Source organism: Melanostigma gelatinosum (assembly GCF_949748355.1).
Source record: "Melanostigma gelatinosum genome assembly, chromosome: 3".
NCBI lineage: Eukaryota > Metazoa > Chordata > Actinopteri > Perciformes > Zoarcidae > Melanostigma > Melanostigma gelatinosum.
In genome coordinates, this window is record NC_136636.1 from 11,549,186 (window position 1) to 11,561,737 (window position 12,552).

At 41.1% G+C, this 12,552-nt stretch overlaps 1 long non-coding RNA gene across 1 annotated transcript; it reads right to left on the reverse strand.

Annotated features, from left to right (window-relative positions):
* Positions 1–6,774: 6,774 nt before the first annotated feature.
* LOC306775735 lies at positions 6,775–10,433 on the reverse strand. The gene is made up of 5 exons (XR_013771887.1): positions 10,366–10,433; positions 8,191–8,637; positions 7,914–8,075; positions 7,726–7,815; positions 6,775–7,442 (listed from the first exon to the last, which is right to left on the reverse strand). It is a non-coding gene; the product is annotated as an uncharacterized lncRNA (long non-coding RNA).
* Between the last annotated feature and the right edge of the window lie 2,119 nt (positions 10,434–12,552).

Below are 12,552 nucleotides of genomic sequence, written 5' to 3' on the forward strand. Positions count from 1 at the left end.
ACACTTACATGTTTTTAAACAATAAACTTAATACTATTACTGTACTGTGATGAAACACCTTCATGCTGGTGTTAATATTTACATTTTCTACCAAATTTATAAAAATCTGCATTTCATGGTTGAAAAGGGCTCGAAACGCCATCTACTTTTTAAAATCAGCCCTAATCTTGCCAGGCCAATTTTGAGATACAGTCAACCGTTTGGGAATAAGCTACGCTCCAGAGACACAGGCGCTGGGGTTTGCGCTGGCTGAATTTGAGCTGCTTCAGCCGCGACGGTCCGTCTCCGAAGCTGGCACACTCTCTCCCCCTGCGAAGTGGTCTTCCAGCAGAGGGGAGTGAGGCACAGGGACCGTGGGAGTGTAATTCATGTCTCATTTGTGGTCTGATAAACAGTAAATTCATCAAATTCACAAGCCATATCGCTATTTTCCAAGCTGTCATAATTGACTTTTGTTTTGCATTTTACCCAAATGATGTAATATGCAGATTTAGACTCAGACCTGGGGGTTGAATTCCCACTTTAATGTGTATGTGTCCACAGCCTCCACTGACGTGTAACGTCTTTACCTGAATAAAGGCCTGCAGGGTTTACCCGGTTGTCACGCAAACAAAGTGTGTGTGTGCGTGTCTGTGTGTGTGTGTGTGTGTGTGTGTGTGTGTGGTACAAACAGGTTGCAGAGGAAGTGTGTCTGCCAGGGTTGAGTAACCTTGCCAGGCAAGATAAGTTCCAGTGTAGACGCTTTGTAACATAAGGTAAAACAGTGTGTAATGGAGGCTATTGTTGATTGTTTTGTGTGTGGGTGTGTGTGCGTGTGTCTGGTGTAAGTGTGTGGGCGTTTAAGTCTACGTGAGGAAAGTATATTTGGAGATAAGGTGAAAACGAAAGTCTGCCGAAAGGAGAAGAAAATGATTTACGAAGAGAATGTGTTGAAGCTCGTTGGCCAGATCTGTAAGAACTGATCTTGTTTTATTTCTCCCACAATCACTCTTTCGTTCACACACTGTCTCCCCACCACCTCTTTCTGTCCTCCCATAACAAAACCCCGCCTTCATCCTCACTCACCCCCACTTTTCTCTCATCCCCAACTGTCTTTCTGTCCCCCTCTCTCCCGCCCTCTCTCCCTCTCTGCCCACTGGTGAGTGTGCCCCTAAATCACACGGTCCCTAAACTGCCCCATAAAAGATGGCAGGCTCTCCCCTGCCTCCCCCCCCCTCTCCCCCTCTCCCCCTCTCCTCCCCTCTGTCTCCACACATTACTGCTTTAATTAAGGTAATTACTTTCAGAGTAGTACTAATCGGATCCTCTTCTCTCCTGGCGCACACGTACACACACGCACGCACAAACACACACACACACACAAACAAGCAAGAACACATTTTACTCATACACACTTCAGTATCTTGGCATTGTATATATACATTCATACATATTCCATAGCTAGTGATGCCTGTGTACACGAAACCCTGACCTCATTTTGAAGTCTAAAGCTGGAATATGCTTGTCTCCACACCTGCGATAAGCAGAACACATCAGTAATAAAATGTTCAAGTGTCGATGAAAACCAAGCAGAAACGCCAACCTCCAGGTCTGCTGATCCACTGCACTCCTTCTTAAATACTATGAATTATTAAACACCTATTAGCTACTTCATACTGTACGTCTAATTAAACTAAACCGTTCCTTTCGTATTCTATTGTTTGACTCACATGCTGTAAGAGCTCTCCCTTTTTTTTTCAGCCATCAGACATTGTAACTGCAACAGAAGTCTTTTGTGTGTTGTGTGTTTTCCAGAAGGTTTTGGTTGTGGAACGTCTGGTAATGTAATCATGCAGAACAAAACACTACATCAAAACGCTGCTCGTTTTGATGAACAAAAATAACAATAATTTGAGAAGCAGTGATTCAGCGTCGCTTGTCAGTAGCCACTGGTCGATAGCATCACTAATGTTCTGACAGCTTCATAAAAGGGAGGACAGTTCTACAAACTAGAACAGCTTGGAATATTTGTGTTTTTTGCTGCGTCGACAACAGACATGAAATCTTGTTTATTGAGAGTCTGGGGTTTCATTCATGATCTAACTGTTACAATGCGAGCGGTGTCCACGAATAGTGAAGAAGAACTGAGACGAATGCATTTCCAAATAACTGCAAATAATAATAATAACAGAAATTTCCATGCACCTGATCTTGGTCACATTTAAGTCGGAATGACTTACGGGAGAGGGATTCCTCTACTATCGACCTCAGCACGTAGTGAACGCGCACGGATTCATAGATCCACATGTTTGGCTTCAGGCATCTTTTTTTTTTTCCACTGATGGAAGAGGAAGCAGACACCAACTGGCTGCTAAGTTTAATTCAGTCACATCTGTGGATGTACAACTGGCCTGTCACAGGAGACTCGAGAGTCCTCTCCTTCCGCCACCATCCCCCTCTCTTCTTCCCCCAAAGGCACCTTGACTGATAATGAGAGCGAGAATGCAGGTAGGGCTCGGACTCAGGGGGGGTTTCAATTAACGGCCTGCAGATTAATAAAGAGTAATAAGGTGCACTGCGTTTATGTGTGCGTGCGTGCACGTGTTCATGTGTATGTGTGTCCGTGTGTGGTGCAGAGACCCCTGTCGCTCAGCGTGGTGCAGAGAGCGGAAAGGGCTGTGAAAAAGCAGTGGCACACTGTGGCGTGGAAGGCCCTCAGAGCACAGCTCTGATTGGGTGTTTGCCCAAGGATTTTTAATTGGTCATCTGCTTGGTGTCACCACAGTGTGATTAACAGCAGGAGATCTCAGGGTCATAGTAATTGTATGTGCAAAAAGCACCTAAAACAGAACCCAAATCTTCAGAAATGATAGAAAAACAAATCCTGTTGCATTTCAATGAAGTCATAATCCTGAAGATCAAACCGCAATTTTAGACGGTCGGCATTTTCTCAGCAATAGACATTCAAGTATTTCAATTCAATAATTACCTCTCTCTTGAGTAGTTTTCATTGTCATTGGCGGGGTCTGCCATTTGCGCTGGTTTCAAATTGCCTACTTAAGGATGCGGGAATGATGCATGCATGTAATCCAGCGTTACTGTTTCCAATTCTTTCTCATTGATGTCAGCCTCGTTATTTACTGTTCGCTCATCCGTATCAGAGCTGTATTAAGTTACTGCCAATGCAAACCAAACATTCCTCATACTGCAGCTTCACATTTAAAGCATTAAATTGGTGAAAACACAGGGTGGGTTTTTTTTTCTCTTTTGAAGCAGTTTCAGGACACGCAATGCATTTGTCACAGATTTTAGAGCTGACGCGATGGTTCATCCAAAATGCATCTGCACAACTAAAGATGGGTCATAATCTGCATTTATTTGAAAGCAGGTGATTTTAAATATGACAAGAATTAACAGAACAAGGAGCGGCAAGTTGCAGGTGAGAGGCTGCACACCTGCAACTCAGCAAAGTAACCACCATTGTTTTGTTTTGGCTGCACTGCGATAAGGATTCCAACAGTCCACTGCTGTATTTCTAACAAAGTAGTTGCTCAAGGAGTGTTTACTGCCCCAAGAATTCTGGGACTTTTACTATGAAGCTGCACTTGCTGTCACCACCAATGGCCGTGAGAATTCAAACATTGAGCTTTCTATAGATATAAAGAAACTAACACACATTCAATCATAATGTATGCATGAGACTGCTGTCACCACTCCAGTGTAGGGTGAACATAATTACATTTGACAAAACAGCACTGTGAATAACCCACCGAACTGTACGGAGACAAGGTTCTTTGTCAGATGCATTGCTGCTGACCTTTTCACCTCCTCTGTATTGTGGTGGTGGTTAACATTATCTAGATACCACGGTAAAAAATAAACTCTGCATGGCTTAACACAATTAGGGAAACATGTTTTTTTTGCAATCGGTGTGAACTGACCCTAGAGAGAGAGGCCTGTCTGAGTGCAGGGTTATGATGTTGTGTTTGTGTGGCGACACTCCCTGTTGCATTTCCCATGGTGCCTCACTGAGCCTAAATAAACATTCACGCACACAAACCCACACACACCCTGGTGCCTGTCACTAAAACTATTTGCTATATGTGTTCAGAGTTGATTCATCTGAGCTCAACTACTTTTCACACTGACTGCAGCCTGCAACACTGACTGCTTACCTCTCTCTCTCTCTCTCTCTCTCTCTCTCTCTCTCTCTCTCTCTAGTACAGTAAAATAATGCACTTACAGTACCAACCCTTCATGGCCATGATCCACTTGACTTACACAGGCTAAAAGTTAAGACACTATCGCTCTTTTCAGCATTTTCGTAATCCCTTATTGTGTTTGTGGTGTTTGCAAAAGCAAATTTGCAGGTTTCATTCATTCACTGTCCACCTAGATGACTATGCACCATCAAACCAGGAAGCTTTTGTCTCAGCCACGTAAGCATGCCCTGAATATCTCAAGCATGCAGGATAAATATGTACATTAGCGAGAAATGGATGTGAGGTATGTTGTTACTGCTGAGGGGCAAGAGAGGGCATTTGTTGTATTTACTGTATTTGTCTGGGTGTGAGCATCTGTGTGTGTGTGACGTTCCGAGAAACTATATACACAGTGTGCAGGCCTCAGATCTGAAGCCCAGATAACACCTGATGTGTGGTGTGTGCGTGAGAAGGGCTTGTCTGTGTATGACTTTGGCGTGTTCTAACCTTGATTTATGGTGTTGTGTGTTTTTATTGCTCTCCTGTGCGCCTGTGAGTGAGTGTTAGGGGTGAAAAGGACGCTTCCAGGTACCCTGCGGCTCTTACATGTGTGTGAAAACAAAGTCCCGGGCCCCTGGGACAAGCAGCTGCAAGAATGATTGAGTGACACATGGCTCCACCCTGATGCATTTCACACTCTATATATATATAGGAATGAGGAATGTATCGTGTGCCGTTTAAATGTCAACAAATGCCGTAAAGCATTTGAACAAGAAAAGCTCTGAGGAAGATTAAAATAATAAAACGTGACGCGGTGCAGAGGCATCTTCTGTACTTAAAGGCGGCGCAGATGCATGCAGACAGCACCTGACCCGCAGGCAGACAGCTGGAAACTAGTCAGTCAAACGGAGACCGGATTACTGAGTGTATGGAACCTCGCCTCTGCTTAGGAGACGTTTAAATCACAGAAATGTAGAACAGCAAGAAAGACAGTCGTAGAGAGAGAGAGAGAGAGAAGATGTGACAACACGGAGGAGAAAGCATGATAGGCCAGAGTGTGGAGGAGAGCGAATCAATCTCAAGGGTCTGTTGATTAGACATTCCACAGCCTTCTCCATCTTCGTTAGGCTTTAATTAATTCATAATACTGAAACAAATTACCTTTGCATGGATGAAAATTACACCTAAATGTGGCGTGGCAGTTTGGCATTTGGTGATTAAATCATCTCTGGAGATTGTGGGAGTTTGATAGAGCAGCGTCGTCTTGATGGAGTCGTGTAACATTATTAAGTTTGAAATAACAATCTTCTTATTTCCTACGTGGGGCCATTTGTAACAGAGAGGAGGAGACACAGAGAGGAAAGGAGGCTGGCCCTTAAAACAACACAGAGAATGGATTGTGTCTTTCTACAAAGTCTGTCATATTTAATAAACTTGTTGGCTTTAGATAATAAGGAAAACCTTTTATTTTACTTTTTAAAGAGGCTGAATAAATTGTGACACACAGGTTGGCGTTTTTTAATCTACTTTTCACTAAAAACTGACTTATCACACAGAAAGAGCAGATAGTGCCCCATCAAACTCAAAATGTGTGCTTTTATCAAACCCAACTCATTGGCTTTGTTCACCAGACCACCAGTGAGGGGAATTCTCCACAGACAAAGAAATATAATAATAGAAAAATACATACAATAAGAATACTTCTTCACGACAATACAATAAAACAGCCTTGGAGCTAGGAAGAAAGCAGGAGAGCTCAGCTCTGAATAATGATAACAGAGTTAAGGAACAGAATGGCCAGGAGACTTTTCTTCTCTTTTTATAGGTTATAGATTATGGTAAGCAGATAGCCGCGCGGCTTTATCTTTGTCTGAGCTACTCTGTTGCTACTCGAGTTGGAAGCTTAAAAGAAGAAACGCAACAGCTATAGTCTCATCCTGCCTTTGTCCAGGCCTGGATGCCAGGAAAACGATGGTTATCATGTGTAGATGCAGCCGATGCAACATTACATCTGTGCTGTCGGGACAAAATGTCCACGGGTGAGATAGGTCACCTTTTCTATGAATAAAGCTTTTATAGACAAGATGAAGTACCGTATGTGAGACAGTGACAGGTACACTGTAAGACATTTCAAGTCAGTTAAACTTGCAAACGAAAGTTCACCTGCTGCCTTGAAAATGTGAGTTAACTTAACTTGAAGACTGCTTTTGATTCAACTCAGAAATTAAAGTTAATCAAGTTGATTTAACTGCAATGTTCTAGTTGTCTCAACATTACTGTTCAAGTTGTCAGTTGATTGAACTTTTTTTCACTTGTTGTTTGAACTTGATACAGAGAGTTAAAACAAAGAATTGTTTTACATTATCAGGTCAAGAAAACTTTCATTACCTAGTGAAACCAACACGCATTTCTGCATTATTGCAGCTCACAGTTTCAAGTTAAAATAACTTAACCATGTGCATACAACTTGCCATTTCAAGTTAAGAGGATTTAAATTCTAAATTGGTTTCAACTTACATATAAAAGTTAACTGCAAGTTTGCTTTGTCAGAAAATAAAAAAAATGAAATCACCCATAATTCTTACTGCCGATTTAAAAATATAGCATTTATTTGATGAAAAGATACACAAGCTTGAACATTGTGTTTAAGTACATCTCACACATGCAGACACTAAATAGCTGTGTTTAAAACAATGTTACCACATACAAGTGGAGGCAATCTGAGAGAATGGGGTTGTGGACATCTTATGGACCTCTTTTAACTATCTCACATTTGTCACAATACAACTGTGAGATAATTAAAAGAGGTTCATAAAATCATCCACAAAAATGTTGCATACTAGTACCTTAAACAGGCCATAACATCAATACAGTCATGTTCAACACATAATATTAACATATAACTTATGTTGACAACTAGAAGTGTTGAGGTAAGGTACTATGAGGCAAAATGTGAGATAATTAATAGTGTCATAAAATCTCAATACAAACACAGAAAAAGGGCATGACTTAATCACATACTTTGAGAAAGGGGGAATGAGAGAAGAGATGCAGAGGTAAAATGTGGGATACTGGGAACTTTATAAAACAATTCTTAAGATTTTTTTTGTGTTTTCGTTATAAAAGTTAGTGTATCGCGAAAGTTACCACAGCCACATTGAAGACTTCCAAAGGAAATGCATCATGCAGAGGGCCTTCGTGTCCAATCAACAGTCCAACCTGCATTCCTTTCATGATCACGTCAAGGTTTTCTCCATGGGCCTGAAGATGTATAAAGACATTCAAATCTTAACCGACATCACCAAATTTAAAACATAACTGCCACTCTAATTAATAGACTATAATTTATTTATTTTTTCCAATAATTTGAAGACTTATAATATCATCAGCTCTGCTGCAGTAAAGCTACCATTACCAGCTCAACCAATAGTAATATACAGGGAGAGCGCTGAAGGGTATGGTAATAACTAATGAACATGAAAAATGTTACCATTGTCACATTACAAAAATTGAGTGTAGTAAAGGTGTAAATACAGTTTCTTACGTCACACATCCGGATTATGTCGGTGGAATCCTCTGAAAGATAGCATGGAAGACCAAGCAAGGCAGCTGTTCTTCGGTTTTGGTTTGTGTCCTAAAAGAACAGGCAAGAGTAGATTAATGTGACACCAAAGCTATAATCCTAATTTTAATACACAATAACAACAAACTTGTTTTCAACACAGTACATACCTCCTTTTGCAGACACTGCAGCACACCGCTCAGACGCAATCTCCTACTCGATGAAACACCTGCTTTGTACAGCTCTAGAAGACTTGGCACCAAGGCATCGAGTCCATCCAGGAATGACTCCAGCAGGTCTTTAGTGACAATCCTACTGAACTCGGCACTCAGCTGAAACAGACAGATGACAAAATGCAGAGAAATATGTATGAGTGAGGGAAAATAAGAGCAGTATTGAAATGAAAATACAGGATTTATATGCTATACTCAGTTGGCAAAACATTACCTGTCTTTCACTAAACAATGCAGGCCATCTGTCCATGACTGCAGAGATGAGTGGCTCGTTACCAATGATTTCACTTCTTCTTTGCGAGAATGTTGCAATCATCAGATCATCCAGAAGCTGTGAATCTGGTTCTTTCTTCTGCACTTCTAGAAGCATGGTCTCGCGATCCTTCTCAGATTTACTGGCAGTTTGTCCCTCAGGTGGCTTGGCAAGAAATGGATCGCTCCCTTTTTTGACCTTCTTTCAGATGTTCCTTAAAATGTCTTTTAAGTTCAGCTTGGTTTTGAAATGTCTTCAAACATTCATCATAAATACAGACAAGGCCTAAACACCTACGATGATGTCCATGATGCTGTTTATCATGCTGGATTATTTTTCCTTGTCCATTGGAGGAGAATGCACAAAACTTACATTTCCACGTCATGAACTGGACATTCTTGATGATATCTGTAAACAGAAAAAAATAAATGAATTGCATGTTTAGTGAAAAAAGCAAATATATGTATTCAACACAAATACAACATTTATTTCCTTTATGATTAAATTATCAATCTTTACAATTTCAAAATACTTAAAACAAAAACAGGGATAAAGTGATTTTGAAGCAAACATCCTCGAGATTAGAAAAAAAGGATAAACCGATTCATACATCTAATTTTTAAATACACTTATTCAGTTTATTGAGTTAGCTAAATCGTGTGCAGTATAATAATAGCCCTGCAAGAGTTTCAAACTTGATGATGGTTAAAATATTCAGTTTTAGCTTTGTTTTGTTATAAGTGAGACAATAGATTGTGATGTTGAAATGTATTACATTTACTTGTAGAGAGTACGAGAACCGCCTCTCAATATAATCCAATTCAACAGCGCAAGTCTCAGGAATGAGTAAAGGAAGTCTCTGAAACCCTCCAACCTGTCAAAGATTACTAGAATAATACGTATATAATTTATTGTTTAATTGTTAGTATCAACTTGTTTGTAGACCATTTAGTGCCAGGCCCTAACCTGCATAATATATATCATTATGTATGTCAAGTCTAAACATTACAAAAACAAACTACATAAAGTTGTACTTTTCAACAGTTAACATTAAACTGGCTAACAGCACTATGGCCTCACTGATCCTGTCTGCTGATGTGGAGACACACTGCTGGTAATAGGAGGGGCCGGTTGTAACAAAATGTCAACTGTTTGGCGACCCTTCACTGAACAAGGCTCAACTATTTGCGTTTAACCTACAATTGACGTTCGACATAGTTAATTCAACCATTTGCCAGCTCCGTTTGTCTGTGTAAACATACCAGTGATGAAGCGAGTTGACTGCAGAGGGGAGCGGTCAAATACACGTGTCTGAATAATTCATATCGTCTCTACTGGAGGATTTGTTGTCATTTTAAATTAATGTTTTTACTCTACGACAGGAGTAAACTATAACTAAAAGTCCGTCTCTTCATCTCTGTGCAGTTTCTACTCTGCTGTCCGCGGAGTTCAGCATACTCTCGTACAAACATGCACGTGCGCACACACACACACACACACAGCAGAGAGAGAGAGAGCGAGAGCGAGCGAGAGAGGGAGGGTCGGTCAAAATGTCCGCTTTCCAGTCTTTGCTCTGAATGCAGTTGCGTTCCTAATGAGCGGCATGCTCCGCATTAATATAACGTTAAGTAACGTCACTGGCATTCAAATATAATATAACGAGGAGCAAAGCATAGGCAGCGACTCAGCCATTCAATGTGAATCCAGCAGGCATGAGCTACTTTAAGACAGTAACGTTAGTGGAGGCTAGCAAACTTGCTGACTAATGTTAGCTAGCTAGCTAGCTAGCTAGCTCGTTTTTCACTTGGGGGGGGGTGGAGGTGTTCAGCGAAAAACTTCAGTGGCACATATAATAATGAATAAAATATAATATTGCGGTCACATTAAGAATTAACCAATAGTTTATACTTCTACATTAAATACGTTTTATTAAAAGCACTACAGATTAAATAGGTCCACCATTTATCATTTTAAAAGTTCGCGGGCAAAACAGACCGGGGAAACTGTTAAACTAGCTAAACATCAAGACCACACATTTAGCCTTTAAAAAGCCTGACCTACACAACTGTGTTACATTACTAACGTTACACATGATATTAATTAGGAAAAATACTCAAAGTCATAATTTAAACTCACCTCTGTGTGCTGAAGCCCAGCGAAAAAAATCCACACTGCGCTCTGTTCTGTCCGCTCTTCTTGTTGCAGGCAGAAAGTAACGTACTCTTCCTCCGCCTCGAGTCATTGGCCGTTGTCAGGTATATAGTGCCCCTCCGCCGGTGGCAATAGTCCTTTCTTGTTTACCACAAAATGCCGATATTTTTATTGGAATTTAAGTATGTGACTTATCTGCAGTGTTTAACCAGTAGATTATGTAAAAGCTTCAACCTGGCCATGGTTTTAAAAAGAAAGTTTCCCTAAAACTCAAACATTGCAGCAAATGTTTTTTTTCATTCCCCACTCCCGCCTTCTGTCTCTTTTTTTTTTTTTTTACTGATAACTTAAAATCACAAGTTCAATCAAAACTTCAAAATCTCAAAAAGTCAACACAATGAATTACTGTAACTTTACCTTTCAAGAACTTGAACAGCTGAGTTCAAAATGTAAAATGTGTCAGAGCTCTTTGAGTTAAAGAGAAGAAGTAAGTGGACATAACTAAACAGGGCTGTGCTGTTTTACAGTGTAGAACAAATAGTTCATTTCTGATATATAAATGTATTTGTGGTTGTAGCGATGACGGTGTTACTTCAGACTCTAGGATTCATTCAACATCACTTTCACTGAACAGGGATCATTCAAAACGTAGAAGAGCAGCAGGTTTGTTATTCTGTAATATTTGGCTGTTTTATTATATCATATTTTCTTTCTTAGCTTGCTCTATTGTTTTGTTTGACTTGCTGTAACATCATATAAAATGTATGTTGAAATCTAATCTGACCCTCTTTCACTCCCGCAACCAATCCTTCCAGTTACTGCCATCAGGTTGACGCTACAAAGTCCCACTCACCTGGTAAAACGTCCATGAAAAAATCTTTTAGTCCCTCTGCGATCAGCACCCTCAACTAATTAAAACAGGCTCTGTAGCCTGACCCGCTAACACTGTTCCTGTCAATTATATCGTCTTTGTTAACCCTATAGTTTGAACAGTTTTAGTCCTACTTTACATATATGTGTGTGCTTTCAAATGTGTTTTAAATGTGCATCGTTTGTTTGATGTTGAGCCCTGACAAAAGAGAATTCATGTTGCTTTGTGACAGTCAATAAAGAAAAGAGAAAAGTATATTTTAGCGTCACCGAGCTCACTAGCTGTAAGGCAGCAGTTACAGTCAAGCCCCAAAATTGAGCAAACAGTGCAATTGAGTAAATCACATTGCAGGACACAAACAGAACAGTAAGCTGTTTGCTCACATACTGTGTGTGCGTGTGTGTGTGTGTGTGTGCACAATATCTTGTGTGCTCTCTCACTAAAGGCATTGTAGAGAAAAACCTCCTCCGCAGGCAATAGGAGCCTCCGTGTCAATTATCCTGCCCTGAACCTGCGATCTCCTCTCTTTTCTCCCTCTCTCCTCCCTGTCTCCCATCATCCTCAGCTCCTCTAATAGGCCCTCTCTCAGGATGATGAGAGGACATGCTCCCCTCTGATGGCAGCGCAACACAGCTCACAATGCTCTGTGTCAGGGCAAGATTAAGACGGGGCAAAGGGAAAAACATTCCCATCAGACGTGGAGGGCTCTGTGTGTGTGTGTGCGCACTGACAGGTATTAGACTATCAGGTATTGTTGCTTCCTCAAAGAGAACATGCCAAACACGGGGGTGAGATACTAATAAACACAGACATGAATACAACCATTTTTACGACAAAGCGAGCACGCACACACAGGAAGGATGAGCAGAGGAAGCGAGGGAGCACAGGAGAGAGAGAGAGAGAGAGAGAGAGAGAGACATAGAAACAGAGAGAGAAAGAGGGAGAGAGATGTATAAACTGTCAACACTGTCACGGAAAATGGCCCTCAAATTAAGCCGAGCGTGTGGTTCTACAAGGGACTCTGGGAAATTGCCTTTTATCGCTTCCCAAACAATGGGCCGTCTGACAGCGTTGCGTATGATAACGCACACACACACACACACACACACACGTCTGACAGTGCTATGCCCGATAACTCTGCCAGCCGCTATTTACATTATTCCTCCTGCGAGCCTCCCTCTCTCCCACCCTTCCTCTGTCTTCTTCAGCGACTTTTACTGTCCTCGGCAGCCGCGCGCTTTCATGTGGTTAATATCATGCAAAATAACAGCTTCTTATTTTCCTGCTAGCCCCCCACCACC